Raw genomic sequence first — 20487 nt, forward strand, 5'->3', positions numbered from 1 at the left:
GTTTAACAGTGATGATGTGTGTGTGTGTGTGTGTGTGTGTGTGTGTGTGTGTCCTCAGAGCAAGAACTCGTGAGTTGGAAGAACTGAGAGGCCTATGGCGTGGGTGTTGTCCTTGGCCACCTGCTGACAAGGCTGACAAGATAGGACCCTTTTGTCCATTGTTATTGGATAGGAACAGAACTTATAACCAGCTCCTGACCTAAATAGATCTTAGCACAACATTTTACTCAACATATCATATTCCATATTCACTATAACAAATATATTTACTACGACATTAGCAAGAACCGCCACATCCTCAGCCGGCTAATCCAGTGTGTGAAGTTTTGCGGAGTGTTTGAGTTAGCTTTGCGAGGCAAAGATGAAACTGAGGGCTCCACCAACCCTGGTAAGCCAACACTTTTGAGATCAGTCAATAAATGCTTCTGGTATTGACTTATATGCTGCCCCTGTCTTCATGTTGTTGCTGGACATATCTTTTTAAAAATGTGTGTAGGTCACCTAAATCATCAGAAAAATTGCCCCCCCTGAGAATGTTTTCAGGAGCCGCCACTGATCCTAAATACTCTACAAGTAAAATGCAACGGATTAATAGATTAGATGCTCAAGAGTAGATTGTACCTGAAAATTACAAGTGCCGTGCTGTAGGTAGAATGATGAGGTGCCACTTTATTCTAGCCACATGCACAGCCATATGGAATCACAGCAACGCTGCAGTATTTTAATCCAATGCTATGGAGTGATTACAAATGTTGGGGCTATTGTATCGCTTGCTGGGGCTTTACGTCATTCAGTGTGCAGTATGAATCTCCTGCAGAGTGTTAAAACAGACAGGTTCATTAATTATCAGGGCAATCAGGAACCCATAGTGAGACGGACTGACCTGTGTGGCCAGGAGCAAGCTGACCTGGTTTTCTGACAGCTCTTGGACGAACACATCATTTTTCATCAGGGCCCTCTGCCGACTGCCTGCCTGCCCCGGCAAGCCGGACTTCGTCAGCGGAGAGAGAGAGACTGATATGTGAAAGATTGGTAGCAGGGCACAGGTGTTGTTGGTGAGATGGAATGGTGTGTGTTTGGGAGTCGATAGTGTGTGTGTGTGTGTTGGGGGGGGCTGGGGGTGGGGTATGTGTGTGTGTGTGTGTGTGTCAGGGGAAGGGGGGTGGAGAAAGATTGATAATGGTCTGACTTTGCAACATCACTGATTGCATCTGTTTTTTTCCTTGCATGTTGATCTCCTTTATTGGACATCAATCTCTGTGACACTCCCAGATAATAATTTCTCTCACAAATGTAATACCCTAATGAAACATGAGACTACTATCATCATACTACTACCATCCTCATATCATCACCATCATCATGAAAGACTATTGTAATTGTGTCATTTGAGAGGCATTTTATTTTCAGGGCAAATTCCTATGAATAGCGCTCTGCTGCCATGTTGAATAACAAAGAAATGTCACAATACCATAGTTTCACCAGCCCATCACCTTGTGTTGATGCATGAAAAATGTTAGGTCTCAGTGAGCACCCAGCCATGCAAAAAAAAACATGCTAAATTTGTTCTAGATGCGGTAGAATAAAGTATGAACCAAAATGCACTATACAGATGAAAATCAACTCAAATTGATATCTCTGCACCAGAAACATTGATTTGTGTCTCAGATGTTCTATAAAAGACAAAAGGAAACTAATTAGTTCAATGGACAGGCAGTACTTGAGGTTTTACTTTGAGGAAAATGACACTATACTAAATGGTTTCGTTTTTACTTAGATACGATACAGTTTCAACACTCAGTATATTCATATTTTCAACATCTAAATTTTTTTAACTTGACATATCCATGGCCAGTGGAAGAGATATGCGATGTTCTTATACTTGATTAAAAATGTATTTGGTACATGAAAATATATTATTTATAGATGTAGGGCTGCATATATCTTCTACATCATGATTAAACCTCCACATTGGACACATTATACAATAAGGGCTAGTGGCATATTTATGTGTGAAGTATCTACATGTTCCAGTACAGTACAGTGAGGGGAAAAAGGTATTTGATCCCCTGCTGATTTTGTACGTTTGCCCACTGACAAAGAAGTGATCAGTCTATAATTTTAATGGTAGGTTTATTTGAACAGTGAGAGACAGAATAACAACAACAAAAATCCAGAAAAACGCATGTCAAAAATTTTATACATTGATTTGCATTTTAATGAGGGAAATAAGTATTTGACCCCCTCTCAATCAGAAAGATTTCTGGCTCCCAGGTGTCTTTCATACAGGTAACGAGCTTAGATTAGGAGCACACTCTTAAAGGGAGTGCTCCAAATCTCAGCTTGTTACCTGTATAAAAGACACCTGTCCACAGAAGCAATCAATCAATCAGATTCCAAACTCTCCACCATGGCCAAGACCAAAGAGCTCTCCAAGGATGTCAGGGACAAGATTGTAGACATTTACATTTACATTTACATTTACGTAATTTAGCAGACGCTCTTATCCAGAGCGACTTACAAATTGGTGCATTCACCTTATAGCCAGTGTGATAACCACTTTCCAAATTATTATTATTATTATTATTATTATTATTATTATTATTATTATTATTATTATTATTATTATTATTATTATTATTATTAATTTTTTTGGTGGGGTGGGGTAAGGGGGGGGTTAGAAGGATTACTTTATCCTATCCCAGGTGTTCCTTAAAGAGGTGGGGTTTCAAATGTCTCCGGAAGGTGGTGAGTGACTCCGCTGTCCTGGCGTCGTGAGGGAGCTTGTTCCACCATTGGGGTGCCAGAGCAGCGAACAGTTTTGACTGGGCTGAGCGGGAACTGTGCTTCAGCAGAGGTAGGGGAGCCAGCAGGCCAGAGGTGGATGAACGCAATGCCCTCGTTTGGGTGTAGGGACTCCGTAGGCAAGCACCATGGTCTTGTAGCAGATGCGAGCTTCAACTGGAAGCCAGTGTAGTGTGCGGAGGAGCGGGGTGACGTGAGAGAACTTGGGAAGGTTGAACACCAGACGGGCTGCGGCATTCTGGATGACTTGTAGGGGTTTAATGGCACAGGCAGGGAGCCCAGCCAACAGCGAGTTGCAGTAATCCAGACGGGAGATGACAAGTGCCTGGATTAGGACCTGTGCCACTTCCTGTGTAAGGCAGGGTCGTACTCTCCGAATGTTGTAGAGCATGAACCTACAGGATCGGGTCACCGCCTTGATGTTAGCGGAGAACGGCAGGGTGTTGTCCAGAGTCACGCCAAGGCTCTTCGCATTCTGGGAGGAGGACACAACGGAGTTGTCAACCGTGATGGCGAGATCATGGAACGGGCAGTCCTTCCCCGGGAGGAAGAGCCGCTCCGTCTTGCCAAGGTTCAGCTTGAGTTGGTGATCCGTCATCCATACTGATATGTCTGCCAGACATGCAAAGATGCGATTCGCCACCTGGTTATCAGAAGGGGGAAAGAAGAAGATTAGTTGTGTGTCGTCTGCGTAGCAATGATAGGAGAGGCCATGTGAGGATATGACAGAGCCAAGTGACTTGGTGTATAGCGAGAATAGGAGAGAGCCTAGAACTGAACCCTGGGGGACACCAGTGGTGAGAGCACGTGGTGCACAGCTTCTCGCCACGCCACTTGGTAGGAGCGACCGGTCAGGTAGGACGCAATCCAAGAGTGAGCCGCGCCGGAGATGCCCAGCTCGGAGAGGGTGGAGAGGAGGATCTGATGGTTCACAGTATCAAAGGCAGCAGACAGGTCTAGGAGGACAAGAGCAGAGGAGAGAGAGTTAGCTTTAGCAGTGCGGAGAGCCTCCGTGACACAGAGAAGAGCAGTCTCAGTTGAATGACCAGTCTTGAAACCTGACTGGTTTGGATCAAGAAGGTCATTCTGAGAGAGATAGCAAGAGAGTTGGCTAAAGACGGCACGCTCAATAGTTTTGGAGAGAAAAGAAAGAAGACTACTGGTCTGTAGTTGTTGACATCAGAGGGATCGAGTGTTGGTTTTTTGAGAAGGAGTGCAACTCTCGCTCTCTTGAAGACGGAAGGGACATAGCCAGCGGTCAAGGATGAGTTGATCAGCGAGGTGAGGTAAGGGAGAAGGTCACCGGAGATGGTCTGGAGAAGAGAGGAGGGGATAGGGTCAAGCGGGCAGGTTGTTGGGCGGCCGGCCATCACAAGTCCCAAGATTTTATCTGGAGAGAGAGGGGAGAAAGAAGTCAAAGCATAGGGTAGGGCAGTGTGAGCAGGACCAGCAGTGTCATTTGACTTAACAAACGAGGATCGGATGTCGTCAACCTTCTTTTCAAAATGGTTGACGAAGTCATCCACAGAGAGGGAGGAGGGGGGGGGGGGAGGGGGAGGAGGATTCAGCAGGGAGGAGAAGGTGGCAAAGAGCTTCCTAGGGTTAGAGGCAGATGCTTGGAATTTAGAGTGGTAGAAAGTGGCCTTAGCAGCAAAAACAGATGAAGAAAATGTAGAGAGGAGGGAGTGAAAAGATGCCAGGTCTGTAGGGAGTCTAGTTTTCCTCCATTTCCGCTCGGCTGCCCGGAGCCCTGTTCTGTGAGCTCGCAATGAGTCATCAAGCCACGGAGCTGGAGGGGAGGACCGAGCCGGCCGGGAGGATAGGGGACATAGAGAGTCAAAGGATGCAGAAAGGGAGGAGAGGAGGGTTGAGGAGGCAGAATCAGGAGATTGGAGGGAGAAGGATTGAGCAGAGGGAAGAGATGATAGGATGGAAGAGGAGAGAGTAGCGGGAGAGAGAGAGCGAAGGTTGTGACGGCGCATTACCATCTGAGTAGAGGCAGAGTGAGTAGTGTTGGAGGAGAGCGAGAGAGAAAAGGATACAAAGTAGTGGTCGGAGACATGGAGGGGAGTTGCAGTGAGATTAGTAGAAGAACAGCATCTAGTAAAGATGAGGTCAAGCGTATTGCCTGCCTTGTGAGTAGGGGGCATGGTGAGAGGGTGAGGTCAAAAGAGGAGAGGAGTGGAAAGAAGGAGGCAGAGAGAAATGAGTCAAAGGTAGATGTAGGGAGGTTGAAGTCCCCCAGAACTGTGAGGGGTGAGCCATCCTCAGGAAAGGAACTTATCAAGGCATCAAGCTCATTGATGAACTCTCCAAGGGAACCTGGAGGGCGATAGATGACAAGGATATTAAGCTTAAATGGGCTAGTGACTGTGACAGCATGGAATTCAAATGAGGAGATAGACAGATGGGTCAGGGGAAAAATAGAGAATGTCCATTTGGGAGAGATGAGGATTCCTGTGCCACCACCCCGCTGACCAGATGCTCTCGGGGTATGCGAGAACACATGGTTTAGACGAGGAGAGAGCAGTAGGAGTAGCAGTATTTTCAGTGGTAATCCATGTTTCCGTCAGCGCCAAGAAGTCGAGGGACTGGAGGGTAGCATAGGCTGAGATGAACTCTGCCTTGTTGGTGGTGCGTGCAGGGACCACCAGGTTAGAGAGGCAGCAGCCACGCGGTGTGAGGCGTTTGTATAGCCTGTGCGGAGAGGAGAGAACAGGGATAGGCAGAGGCATAGTTGACAGGCTGCAGAAAATGCCTACAATAATGCGAAGGAGATCGGAATGAAATGAACTAAACATCTGGGAAAGGAGAGAGCGGGGCCTCCCTCACCACAAAACCCAAATACAACTCTCCCAACTTCCACCTCAGAAACTATAATTGTTGTAAACTACAGCGGTTCAATGTTTTCTAGGAATAGACTAACTTAGTTTATTCAGCTAGCTAACTAGGTACAGTATTCTTCCATGAAAATTGTCCAGGGCACCTAGTCATAAGACGCCACAGCCAGCTAGCATGCCGGACTCCAACAACACGGTTTAGCACCAATACTCTGCCACAACAAACCACCAGTGTGTCAACACGCCAAGCAGATCGTTCGTGTCCGTGTCTAACGTTGTGTGTTAGTCCCGACAGCTTGAGCGAGTCCGTCGTCAACTTATTCAGCCAGTTAGTTAGCTAGAATAGTTAGCATACTAGCTAGCCATTGCTTTCAGACAAAGAAGAAACCCCTCCTTTCACGGCACGAACACACAGAGAGAGCAAAACTAACGTTAACTAGTCACCCTTGTCACGAATTCCTTGAACGACTCTAGCTACCAATATGTAAAAATAAAACACAAATGTAGGTTATGACTTACCCCTAGCAGCTACTGTTAGCTAGCCAAGTGCAAAGCTAGCCACTGAATTGACTCAGCCAGTTTGCGTCTGTTCGCCAGGTCGTTCCAGCTATTGTTTACTAGTTGCTATCCAGGTAGCAACAAGCTAGCTAAATTTCAAGCACAGTAGCCACTTACTACCTAACGTTAACGGTTTAGACAATGAGGTTAGAAAACAGCTGAATGGTAGGCAAATATTGTATGTAATTATTGTAGGCAGCCAGCTGGCGTAATTACAGGCACTCTCAGGCGTGAAACAACTATACCGTTGCTAATAGTTGCCAGTAGCTACCCGCTAGGTAGTGGATTAGCCAGCTAGCTTCGTGTTACACCGGGCTCAGCCGAATACAATACTAACCTACAATAATTACATACAACAACCCACAATAACTACCTACAATACCTAACTACCAGACCTAACTACAATCTAAATACATTGTTTAAGCCTTACTCGACAAAGCCCAAACTATGTATATAGCCAAGCTTACCCGACGACCTCACCCAACAACCTCTCACTCAACGTCAACAAAACAAAGACCATACACAAGGCTGGAATGGGCTACAAGACCATCGCCAAGCAGCTTGGTGAGAAGGTGACAACAGTTGGTGCGATTATTCGCAAATGGAAGAAACACAAAATAACTGTCAATCTCCCTCGGCCTGGGGCTCCATGCAAGATCTCACCTCGTGGAGTTGCAATGATCATGAGAACGGTGAGGAATCAGCCCAGAACTACATGGGAGGATCTTGTCAATGATCTCAAGGCAGCTGGGACCATAGTCACCAAGAAAACAATTGGTAACACGCTACGCCGTGAAGGACTGAAATCCTGCAGCGCCCGCAAGGTCGCCCTGCTCAAGAAAGCACATATACAGGCCCGTCTGAAGTTTGCCAATGAACATCTGAATGATTCAGAGGAGAACTGGGTGAAGGTGTTGTGGTCAGATGAGACCAATATGGAGCTATTTGGCATCAACTCAACTCGCCGTGTTTGGAGGAGGAGGAATGCTGCCTATGACCCCAAGAACACCATCCCCACGGTCAAACATGGAGGTGGAAACATTATGCTTTGGGGTGTTTTTCTACTAAGGGGACAGGACAACTTCACCGCATCAAAGGGACGATGGACGGGGCCATGTACTGTCAAATCTTGGGTGAGAACCTCCTTCCCTCAACCAGGGCATTGAAAATGGGTTGTGTATGGGTATTCCAGCATGACAATGACCCAAAACACACGGCCAAGGCAACAAAGGAGTGGCTCAAGAAGAAGCACATTAAGGTCCTGGAGTGGCCTAGCCAGTCTCCAGACCTTAATCCCACAGAAAATCTGTGGAGGGAGCTGAAGCTTCGAGTTGCCAAACGTCAGGCTCGAAACCTTAATGACTTGGAGAAGATCTGCAAAGAGGAGTGGGACAAAATCCCTCCTGAGATGTGTGCAAACCTGGTGGCCAACTACAAGAAACGTCTGACCTCTGATTTCCAACAAGGGTTTTGCCACCAAGTACTAAGTCATGTTTTGCAGAGGGGTCAAATACTTATTTCCCTCATTAAAATGAAAATCAATTTATAACATTTTTGACATGCGTTTTTCTGGATTTTTTTGTTTTTATTCTGTCTCTCACTGTTCAAATAAACCTACCATTAAAATTATAGACTGATCATGTCTTTGTCAGTGGGAAAACGTACAAAATTAGCAGGGGATCAAATACTTTTTTCCCTCACTGTGTGTTCATTTCTACAGCATATGCTTTGGTGTCTAACAGAGCAGCTCAGCTCTGAAGTGAAACCATAGAAAGATGAGGCACTGTACCTAGAAATCACCCTGTGTGGTACTATTATATTCTCTATTTACATCTATGGCACATTCAGTTGAAATTCAAATTCTCATTAGAATCTCATTATCACATGATCTCATTAGAATTACAACCAAATAATTATTGACCAAATATTGATACTGTGAATCCATATTTGTTTCACTATTACAGAGTAACTTTTGTTTTAGAAAGTGTTTTTTTCCCTTTCCTCCCTCCTATTGTTTGGGAGAACCCCCAGTGCCCTTTCAAGCAGAGTGCAAAAGCAATTATTTGAGAATTTCATGGAGTGACCCGGTCACAAGGCTCTGTGTACGCTGGCTTCCTTCCCGCTCTCCCGCTCCCTCCTGCTCCAGTTGCACACTCCATTCATTAGGCTTGATCAAACTGTCAACCAGGCACTGGTCTGGAGCTGACGATGGTCAGGAAGATCAGGAATGACGGGAATATCGATTCACAACAACAGAATAGAAACATAGAGCGTAGAACAGCGCACCACCACTCCTGTATTCTACAATAATCATCTGTCAGGGGAGGAATCATTTGTTTTATAGTAATGGAAGGCTATGATTAGTGCTACAGCTGACTGGGCCTCCATGTGTGCTGTTCCAGAGCTCATGCACCTGCTCTAGTGTTGCAAATAAAGATTTGTCAGCTTCTTGTACCGTACAGTAAGGGAAATTATTTATTTTCATCTGAACACAAATGTCTGGATCTGAAAACATGCTCCACTGTAGTTTCTTAATCCTATATGTTTCACCTTCCATATTGCCATATGAGTTTCCTGGGTTGACATTGGCACTAACATCACACTATAGCATGGACAACCATCTTTAACAGTACTCAAGGCTAGTCTATGATAGTTTGAGTTATGTGCTAGTACGGCCTCTCCTTTACATTGGAAACACAACCCATCCCCTTTGAGGATTTATGAATTTGGTCCAGTGGATGTATTGATGCAGGTATAGAATGAAGCTAGGTGGTCACGGAGCAGTGAGGCAGAATAGGGTGAACTAGAGAAAGGGCATGATGCATTGATTGATGCCATGCTTACACAGAACCTCACAGAGTCTCACACTAGGTAAAGCGGAAAAGGTAGTGCTAGTGATTGGTGGAAAGGCGGGCTCACATTGTTTTTTGTTCTCCCTAGTGGCAGATCATTTACAATAGGAACAGAGCTCGATCGGGAAAGCTTACCAAAGTTTAATTGAAGTTCTGCGGGTATCCATCATCCTCTTAACAAGTCTGTAATAGTAACAGGATGAAGAGGGATTGTCATGCTTTAAAGCTTAAGGTTTAAAAGAATAGGTGACTTTCCGGTTTTGATAACAGTCATAACTTTCATTTAACATTTAGCAGACGCTCTTATACAGAGCATTTTTTTTCCATAAAAAAATTCTCCATACGTTTTTCGGACTGGTCCCCCATGTGAATCGAACCCACAACCAACTGAACCACACAGGAATCCATCCAGAATAATCGATCAACCTTTTCTCTCAACTGTACTATGTTTCACTAGTAAGTCATATACAGGGTGTATAGCCACATAATGTAGGTCTGCTGTGCAGGGGGAAGACCGATTATCCAGAGCAAAGTTATTCATGGAGATTAACTGACTTTAATTCCCATGGATTTGAGACAGTTGGAAATATAGGTGTTATAAAACATTTCACATACTTTTATGTGCAATTTGGGGATTATGGAGGCTGGCACGTCACTTAGCCTTTGATGTCGAACGTCCCAATTAACACTAATGACTAGTGATTATATTTTGGAAATGAAAATGGGGCTCCTTAGAAATGTGACTAATTCTTACTGCAGAGGAAGGCTGTGGAATGGAACTGAGAAAACTAATTCTTCTGTTTCAAGCTAAAGGGTTGAATTGTGAAAATATTCCCTCCAACTTCTAACCTGCAAGGTCTCATTGAATCAGTGTTGTGTGGAATCAGGGTCCCTGGGCCAAGGGATGAAAAGTTCTGAAAGAGGAGGAGAGAGAAATTGTAAATATGAGCGGGGGAAAAAAATCACGAATCAAAATAAACCAATAAAAAAGATGCCAAGGTGAATTTATGCGGCTGCCAGAATGTGGCAGAATGTGTTGCATAAGATCCCACCCGGGAAACAAGCCAAGCCAAAGTCGAACATTGGCATTCAGAAAAAAAAAACGTTTTTTAGGGAAAGCAGACTTTTTCAGAGGAAGCAGTGCTGTAGCGGGAAGTAGCAGGAAAGGAGCAGGTCGGGGCCGACCCGACTCGGTTAGAATAGAGAGAACAGTGTCGCAGGGAGCGTCGAGGGACCTGAGAACGTGGCACCACAGAGAGACAAAAGCTCCAGTCCTTGTCACCTCATTATCATGGTAAAGGAACAGAGAGGAAAAGAAAGGCACATCACAGTAAAAGTTAAATTAGAATAGGAGAGGAGCCTCATTCTGGGTCAGCCACTGCTACTGCCCCTGATAACTGCTTAGCCACAATTGCCTGATTAAGTGCTTCTGCATCCACGCTAGGGTTGAAAGGCGAGAACCCGGTTACCTAGATTTACAGGGATTTACCACCCAAAACCACTAACACGTTTGACGTTTGCCAAAAGGCATGTGGGAGACTCCCCAAACATATGGAAGAAGGTACTCTGGTCAGATGAGACTAAAATTGAGCTTTTTGGCCATCAAGGAAAATGGTATGTCTGGTGCAAACCCAACACCTCTCATCATCCCAAGAACACCATCCCCACAGTGAAGCATGGTGGTGGCAGCATCATGCTGTGGGGATGTATTTCATCGGCAGGGACTGGGAAGCTGGTCAGAATTGAAGTAATGGTGGATGGCGCTAATTACAGGGAAATTCTTGAGGGAAACTTGTTTTAGTCTTCCAGAGATTTGAGACTGGGACCCAAAACCACTAACTTTTCCCAGGATAAATAACTGCGAGAAACCGGTAAATTAGAATAAATTATTTATATGAACAGCATGGCGGAAAATGGAACTGTTAAATTATATGCAATGTCTAAATCTGGCTTCTCTACGGCCTCTGCGTGATGAATCATCAACGCTCAGGGTGGGGACAGACAGTCCACCTCAGTATGGAGCGCAGTTCACAATGCATATCATCTCATCATGCTAAATTATTTTCTTGTTACAGGTTGGCCTACATTTGCTGCAGCATAGTCTATGCTACAGCAATATAAAGACCGAATGCACATGTAATTTACACGTCTGCATCTGGCTTTCGGAGGTCACCTTATTTTTTTTATGTAAACATTTAAAAATGTAATTGAACCTGCAGAGTTTTAAAACAGCCTATAACTCTAATATTGTTGCTTTAAATCAGTGCAAGCGCAAGCACTCTCTCGCAGTCTTTCTCTCTCTCCATCAATTCCATTCAAATTGCTTCCAAAATAGATAATCATGATCTAGATTGATATATAGCCCTATATACAGATGTCCTAGCCTACCTCTTTCAGCTAATACATTCAATGCAGTATTAGCCTTACAGTGCCTTGCATTCACCCACCTTGGCGTTTTTCCTATTTTGTTGCATTACAACCTGTAATTTATATAGATTTTTATTTGGATTTCATGCAATGGACATACACAAAATAGTCCAAATTGGTGAAGTGAAATGAAAAAAATTACTTGTTTAAAAAAATTCTAAAAAATACAGTACGGAAAAGTGGTGCGTGCATATGTATTCACCCCCTTTGCTATGAAGCCCCTAAATAAGATCTGGTGCAACCAATTACCTTCAGAAGTCACATAATTAGTTAAATAAAGTCCACCTGTCTGCAATCTAAGTGTCACATGATCTGTCACATGATCTCAGTATATATACACACCTGTTCTGAAAGGCCCCAGAGTCTGCAACACCATTAAGCAAGGAGCACCACCAAGCAAGCGGTACCATGAAGATCAAGGAGCTCTCCAGATAGGTCAGGGACAAAGTTGTGGAGAAGTACAGATCAGGATTGGGTTATAAAAAAATATCAGAAACTTTGAACATCCCACGGAGTACCATTAAATCCATAGGACCACTTTAAGCTGTACACTCCACAGAGCTGGGCTTTGCCGAAGAGTGGCCAGAAAAAATATTTTGCATCTTCAAAGTGGAAGGCATGTTGTGTAAATCAAATGATACAAACCCCCAAAAAATCAATTTTTATTCCAGGTAGTAAGGCAACAAAATAGGAAAAATGCCATGGGGGGTGAATACTTTCGCAAGCCACTGTATATTTAGCTAATTAATGATGGGTTATGCATAATAAGCTTCTAATTTATATTCTCTGTGTCTTGCGCAATACCCATACACCTGTGCTCCGCTGGCCTCTCTCCTTAGAAAACGCTCCTTAGCTCTTGGAGTCCCATGCAGGAAAAGCTAGACTAGAATAGCTTGCTGGACATTATTATTTTGAGCATTTCTTATACCAATAGACTATTCGAAGAGGGACGGAAGCTCTTGTTTGCTGAATGTTAAAAGCCATTAGAACTCACGGGTAGTTTGAAAGAAGAGCGAACGCGCGATGGCAGTAGGCTATAGCAGTATTTATTCAGGCTCATAACCATTCAATCTTCGTGAAGAGAATTGAAAGCCTTCTGCATCTAATTCTAGTCCTATATTATTCAAGGATGTCATTAGAATGATGAAGATAAGGAAAACAAAACTTATTTCATTTAACTGTTGAAAGCAAGGAAGGAATGAAGTAACAATAGAGAGAGAAAGAGGAGGTAGGCTAAAACATTAGGGGAAATGTTATGAAAGGTATATATGCGTCAGTCTACTAATTATACAAATAGGCCGTATTATATTTTCTGCCATGCATAATGTGCAGTAGCCTATATCATACAGTATATGTATTGGATAACGACACAATCATTTGGGTTTTTTGGGGCTTGGGCTCATAAAAAGTATTTAATGTGTGGCTCATCAGGCTCAGGTAGCATCAGGATATAATTTTCTATCATAGCTCTAATCAAATCCAGACATAGGCCTATTTATATGCTTTTGAATGACACTTCTGGTTTTGGCGGGAAATACCGGGTTATCCGGGAGAAAAGTGATTTATTCTCTGGATGGAACATTTGTAAAATACCGAAAAAATATTCAACCCTAATCCAAGCTATGTGTTTGAAGAGAGAGGGTGGGAGAGGGAGATGGGGGAGAGAGACTGCAACAGAGAAAGAGAGAGGGAGAGAGAGAGAGGGAAGGAATAACAGAGAAAGAAAGAGAGAAACGACAAGGAGAGAGATTATTTACATTTCAAATTAAGGAGAGCGAGAGCCAAAATAGGAGGTCTGTTAAGAGGCATCTTCCTGGACATGAAAACAAACACAGATTAGGAAATTGAGAGGAAATTAGCAAAACGAACACAACACAAAAGAAAGGCAACAACTTCCCAACCAGGAACACCAAATTAAATTACCCAACTACAACACTGTAGTGAGCTAACGTGGTGAGCAGCACGGAATACATTAGCCTGTAACTCATTATGCGCAGAATTCCCCTGCTGGGGTATATGGATTATTGAGATATAAGAAATGGCTGGATTCCATCCTGCCGACTACGCCAAGTGATGTCACGCACCTTAGCTCCCGACCACAGAGGAGCAGGGAGCTCTGCACAGTATACGTAGATCATGCGGGCCATGAACGCGGGCTATGAATGTGGGTTAATTCTCTTTCTCTCTATTGTCCTTTGAACCATTTGAACTATGTTCTGTGAGGATCATAAAGGCCATCAAAGCATTGGGAAATTACAAAGCATTAAGTCTAATAGTTTCTGTCTCTGTCCCTCTCTCTCTCTCCTCTCTCTCTCTCTCTCTCTCATCATTTAAGTCATCCCTTCAAACCATGTACTTGGCTATGTTGGGAGACATAGAACAGCTGTTTTATATCTCTGGTGATAAGAAGAGCATTAACAGAGAATTCATGTTCACAGACTATCTAGCTCTTCAGCTAAGTGGCTCTGTTTATAAAGATAACCACCCTATTGTCCTGACTGCTCTTCCCTCAACTTCAACATGTCCCCTGATACCCCTCTCTGTTGTGTAGCTATCACAACACTGGACACTGATTATATGGTTTAGCAATGATAATACATCATTATTTAAAGCAATAATTGACAGCGACAGATAACAACCTCTCATCTTCAGCTGACACCTGAAATTGAGTTCAAGGCCAACACTGCGGCTACGCTGTTACTTTTTAATTTGCACTTGACCTAAAGAATTGCGTCTAAACATTAGCTGTTTATGTTCGTCTCTTTCTTGGGTAAGTGTTTATGAACTTTCGGTTGTCAAACTCTATATACGAACACTGAGTTTAACGAAGCGATTACTTTTCTTATTAAAAGTTAATCTGAATGAATTAGTTGTGGTTCATCCAAAGCTTGTCAACACCGCAGTTACCTCATAGTGTCGGGACTTTGGGCGTTGCAGGGAACCAGGCATGTGCACAGACGGGGCTCAACCAGTGTCCTAGCTCCTATGAAAAAGTGCCCTGTTTCATTTGATGAATTAGGTTACTTTTACATTTTATTTCAAGTCTCATTTCAATGTTTTAATTTTAAATGTAACAAAGTGCACATCAAACTTGATAATTTCATAAACTTGAATCTCAGAAAATTACCCCGCCCTCCAGCCCCAAACCAGCACTAGTCTGACTTCTGCATGCAGTGGCCACTGGCTACAGATGCCGGGTGGAGAGTTTGAATACTGGTAGGCTACATTTGAGTTGGATCTGTCATGTGTGTCTCTTACCGTTAGGAGCAGAGAAGGGGGAAATGTGACTGCTTGTTTGTAAGAGGCAGATGGCCACAGCAGCAGAACAAACTGAAATAAAATAAAAAACGAGACAGCATAGATTAACATAATTTGCTTAAATTGTGTGATGAGTGATTGTGTTGTTGTAGAAAAAAATAGGCCTATAAATGTTGACATTTTGGCCAAAGAGACTGTTGGTATGGTATGAGTTTCAAGTTATAAATTATTAAATTTTACATTTACATTTTAGCAGACGCTCTTATCCAGAGCGACTTACAGTTAGTGAATACATATATATATTTTTTCATACTGGTCCCCCGTGGGAATTGAACCCACAACCCTGGCGTTGCAAACGGCATGCTCTATCAACTGAGCTACATCCCTGCCGGCCATTCCCTCCCCTACCCTGGACAACGCTAGGCCAATTGTGCGCTGCCCATGAGTCTCCCGGTCGCGGCCGGCTGCGACAGAGCCTGGATTCGAACCAGGATCTCTAGTGGCACAGCTAGCACTGCGATGCAGTGCCTTAGACCACTGCGCAACTCAGGAGATTAATTATCAAAGTACAATTCTTTAGGGTGTGGGAGTTGGGGGAAGTGCCCTTTTTAATTTTTAGCACCTGCCTCCCGAAAGCTCTGTGCACGGCCCTGCAGACTTAGTGGGTTTTGCAGACCTGCCCTTTCCACAATCCACATCACTATTCATCTGGCTCCGGCTTAGAGGGATAACTTTTGTAAAAAGTCAGAAGTGAACTCTGGTAGGAGACTAGTTGGAAATCCTGAAGTGGACCATGTAGTGCGATGACAGGTTACACCAGTTAGGGCTAAATCCCCTCAGGATAGCCAACCATTGGAGGACCTCTCAGTGGATAGCCAGATACAGTTCCAAAGTGTAGTGCTACTCGTGAGTAAGTGAGTAATTATGCTAGGATGACTGCGTTTCCCTGGGGACAGAAGCTCTTGCTCTGAGATAGTAGATAACAGAAACAAGCAGCCAAAATCTAAGTGGGTGTCTTTGGAACACTGCAGAAGTGTGGCTTGATGATGACCCAAAATACACCATATTCAAGTCTTCACATTATTCAATTCCTAAATGTTGTAACCTTGTATATTCAAGGGCACCTTTTAATAGTCTGTACCAAGGCAATTTGAAAGAACAAAAACTGTTCAGCATTGGGATGAGGATCAACAGATGCTACTGTGAGGGAAAAAAGTATTTTGTACGTTTGCCCACTGACAAAGACATGATTAGTCTATAATTTTAATGGTAGGTTTATTTGATCAGTGAGAAAAATGTTATAAATTGATTTGCATTTTAATGAGGGAAATAAGTATTTGACCCCTCTGCAAAACATGACTTAGTACTTGGTGGCAAAACCCTTGTTGGCAATCACAGAGGTCAGACGTTTTTTGTAGTTGGCCACCAGGTTTGCACACATCTCAGGAGGGATTTTGTCCCATTCCTCTTTGCTGGTTAAGGTTTCGAGCCTGACGTTTGGCAACTCGAACCTTCAGCTCCCTCCACAGATTTTCTGTGGGATTAAGGTCTGGAGACTGGCTAGGCCACTCCAGGACCTTAATGTGCTTCTTCTTGAGCCACTCCTTTGTTGCCTTGGCCGTGTGTTTTGGGTCATTGTCATGCTGGAATACCCATCCACGACCCATTTTCAATGCCCTGGCTGAGGGAGGGAGGTTCTCACCCAAGATTTGACAGTACATGGCCCCGTCCATCGTCCCTTTGATGCGGTGAAGTTGTCCTGTCCCCTTAGTAGAAAAACACCCCCAAAACATGTTTCCACCTCCATGTTTGACGGTGGGGATGGTGTTCTTGGGGTCATAGGCAGCATTCCTCCTCCTCCAAACACGGCGAGTTGAGTTGATGCCAAAGAGCTCGATTTTGGTCTCATCTGACCACAACACTTTCACCCAGTTCTCCTCTGAATCATTCAGATGTTCATTGGCAAACTTCAGATGGGCCTGTATATGTGCTTTCTTGAGCAGGGGGACCTTGCGGGCGTTGCAGGATTTCAGTCCTTCACGGCGTAGTGTGTTACCAATTGTTTTCTTGGTGACTATGGTACCAGCTGCCTTGAGATCATTGACAAGATCCTCCCATGTAGTTCTGGGCTGATTCCTCACCGTTCTCATGATCATTGCAACTCCACGAGGTGAGATCTTGCATGGAGCCCCAGGCCGAGGGAGATTGACAGTTATTTTGTGTTTCTTCCATTTGCGAATATTCGCACCAACTGTTGTCACCTTCTCACCAAGCTGCTTGGCGATGGTCTTGTAGCCCATTCCAGCCTTGTGTGGGTCTACAATCTTGTCCCTGACATCCTTGGAGAGCTCTTTGGTCTTGGCCATGGTGGAGAGTTTGGAATCTGATTGATTGCTTCTGTGGACAGGTGTCTTTTATACAGGTAACAAGCTGAGATTAGGAGCACTCCCTTTAAGAGTGTGCTCCTAATCTCAGCTTGTTACCTGTATAAAAGACACCTGGGAGCCAGAAATATTTCTGATTGAGAGGGGGTCAAATACTTATTTCCTTCATTAAAATGCAAATCAATGTATAACATTTTTGACATGCGTTTTTCTGGATTTTTGTTGTTGTTATTCTGTCTCTCACTGTTCAAATAAACTTACCATTAACATTATAGACTGATCATTTCTTTGTCAGTGGGCAAACGTACAAAATCAGCAGGGGATCAACTACTTTTTTCCCTCACTCTATAGTATATGCCAAGATTATAAGGTGTCCAACTTCTTGGTTACAATAGCAACTCAAAATATTGCAGTTAGGTCCATAAATATTTGGACATTGACCAAGTTATTTTTATTTAGCTGCCCACCACAGCATATTGGAGATGAAATTAAATAATGAATATGAGCTGAAAGTGCAGACTTTCAGCTTTAATTTGAGGGAATTTACATCCAAATTGCGTGAACGGTGTAGGAATTACAGCACTTTGTATATGTGGTCCCCCCCTTTTTAAGGGACCAAAAGTAATTGGACAATTGGCTGCTCAGCTGTTCCATGGCCAGGTGTGTGTTATTCCCTCATTAGTTAATTTACAAGTAAGCAGATAAAAGGTCTAGAGTTGATTTCAAGTGTGGCATATGCATTTGGAATATGTTGCTGTTAACCCTCAATATGAAGTCCGAAGAGCTGTCACTGCCGGTGAAGCAAGCCATCATTAGGCTGAAAAATCTAAATAAACCCATCAGAGAGATAGCAAAAACATTAGGTGTGGCCAAGTCAACTGTTTAGTACATTCTTAAAAAGAAAGAACGCACTGGTGAGCTCAGGAACACCAAAAGGCCCTGAAGACCATGGAAAACAACTGTGGGGGATGACAGAATAATGATTTCCCTGGTGAAGAAAAACCCCTTCACAACAGTTGGCCAGATCAAGAACACCCTCCAGGAGGTAGGCGTATCTGTATCAAAGTCAACAATCAAGAGAAGACTTCACCAGAGTAATTACAGAGGGTTTACCACAAGATGTAAACCATTGGTAAGCCTCAAAAACAGGAAGACCAGATTAGAGTTTGCCAAAAAACATCTAAAATTGCCTGTACAGTTCTGGAACAACATCCTATGGACAGATGAGACAAAGATCAACTTGTACCTGAATGATGGGAAGAGAAGAGTGTGGAGAAGGGAAGGAACTGCTCATGATCCGAAGCATACCACCTCATCTGTGAAGCATGGTGGAGATAGTGTTATGGCGTGGGCATGTATGGCTGCCAATGGAACTGGTTCCCTTTTGATGGGACTGCTGACAAAAGCAGCAGGATGAATTATGAAGTGTTTAGGACTATATTATCTGCTCAGATTCAGCCAAATGCTTCAAAACTCATTGGAAGGCGCTTCACAGTGCAGATGGAAAATGACCTGAAGCATACTGCGAAAGCAACCCCAATACTTTTTTAAGGCAAAGAAGTGGAATGTTCTGCAATGGCCAAGTCAATCACCTGACCTGAATCCAATTTAGAATGCATTTCACTTGCTGAAGGCAAAACTGAAGTCAAAACGCATCAAGAACAAGCAGGAACTGAATACAGCTGCAGTAAAGGCCTGGCAGAGCATCACCAGGGAAGAAACCCAGCATCTGGTGATGTCTATTGGTTCCAGACTTCAAGCAGTCATTGACGGCAAAGGATTTGCAACCAAGTATTAAAACTCACAATTTAATTTATGATTATGTTAGTTTGCTATCTCTCTGATGGGTTTATTTAGATTTTTGAGCTTTTGAGCCCCTAACATTGGGGGGCTATGTATACAAATGGTTGTAATTCCTATACAGTTCATACAATAATTTTGACAAAACCCTTAAATTAAAGATGAAAGTCTACACTTTGATTGTTTCCTTTCAAATCCATTGTGGTGGCGTACAGAGCCAACATTTTGCAAATTGTGTCACTGTCCAAATATTTATGGACCTGAATGTACATGAGCTGTACATTTAAAGCTTGAACTGAATTTGAACTGAACTTACACTGGACACCATCAATGTGTCGGGGCATAGACTCTGCAAGGCGTCGAAAGCGATCCCCATGGATGATGGCCCATGTTAACGCCTTTGCTTCGCATCTCACAGTTGTGTCAAATTGGCTGGATGTCCTTTGGGTGGTGGACCATTCTTGAAACACACAGGAAACTGTTGAGCGTGAAAAACCCAGCAGCGTTGCAGTTCTTGACACAAACCGGTGCGCCTGGCACCTACTACCATACCCTGTTCAAAGGCACTTAAATGTTTTGTCTATTCACTCTCTGTATGACACACATACACAATCCATTTCTCAACTGTCTCAAAATCTTTTAGTGAATTTAACAAATGACATCAACAAGGCATCATAGCTTTCACCTGGATTCACCTGGTCAGTCTGTCATGTTAAGAGTTTTTAATGTTTTGTATACTCAGTGAATATCGTCATGATAACCACTATTTGTTGTACAGTGAATGTGTACCAGGACTAATTATGCGTCCTTTCTCTTTCATATACACTAATTGAGTCTGGTTTATATTTCCATTACAACAGTATAACAATTCATGCCCTGTTCCCACAAAAGCACCATGGCAGACATTTTGAATGTCTAGTAGTACAAAGCCAGCCTTAATGCGTGTGGGGTATCCATATCCCCACCAGGCAGCCAGCCAGGGACAGAGTCAGAGCATCTGCCAAGTAAAAAAATAATAATAGTGCACTGAAAGCACAATTACTCTACAATCCATGTACAGCTGTTCGGTGTAATGCTGAAACTATATGTGCTTTGGCTGCTGGCCCTTTACTTCATAAACAGTTTACTGTCGCTGTTGGCCAACTCTGGACTGAAGGGCTCGTCTAGAGTTCTCCATGTTGGACCCTGATCTCCAATAGAGAACTAATTAATATGGGGGAGGCTGGTTCAGTGGATTGAATAATGATACTGTGGTGAGTGTGGGGCTGGGATGTCTTGGCAGCTCAGATTGATGGGGAACACCTGGCCGATCCCTGTAAAGGTGCTGGGAGGAAGAGAGGAAGAGAGTCAGAGTCAGCATGGGATCTTATCACCTCACAGCCTCCATGTGAACAACAGCCCTGGTTCATTAGTCACATTTGTCAATGCCAGAAAGACATGAGTATGTGAACGGGAGAAAAAGCTAAATAGTGAGGGAAGGGGTGATGAGAGAGAAAGAGAGGGATAATGAGAGTGAGCGAGAGAGACAAGGAGAAACAGGGAGAGAGAGACAGGGAGAAAGAT

The sequence above is a fragment of the Coregonus clupeaformis genome, chromosome 36, assembly GCF_020615455.1.
Source record: "Coregonus clupeaformis isolate EN_2021a chromosome 36, ASM2061545v1, whole genome shotgun sequence".
NCBI lineage: Eukaryota > Metazoa > Chordata > Actinopteri > Salmoniformes > Salmonidae > Coregonus > Coregonus clupeaformis.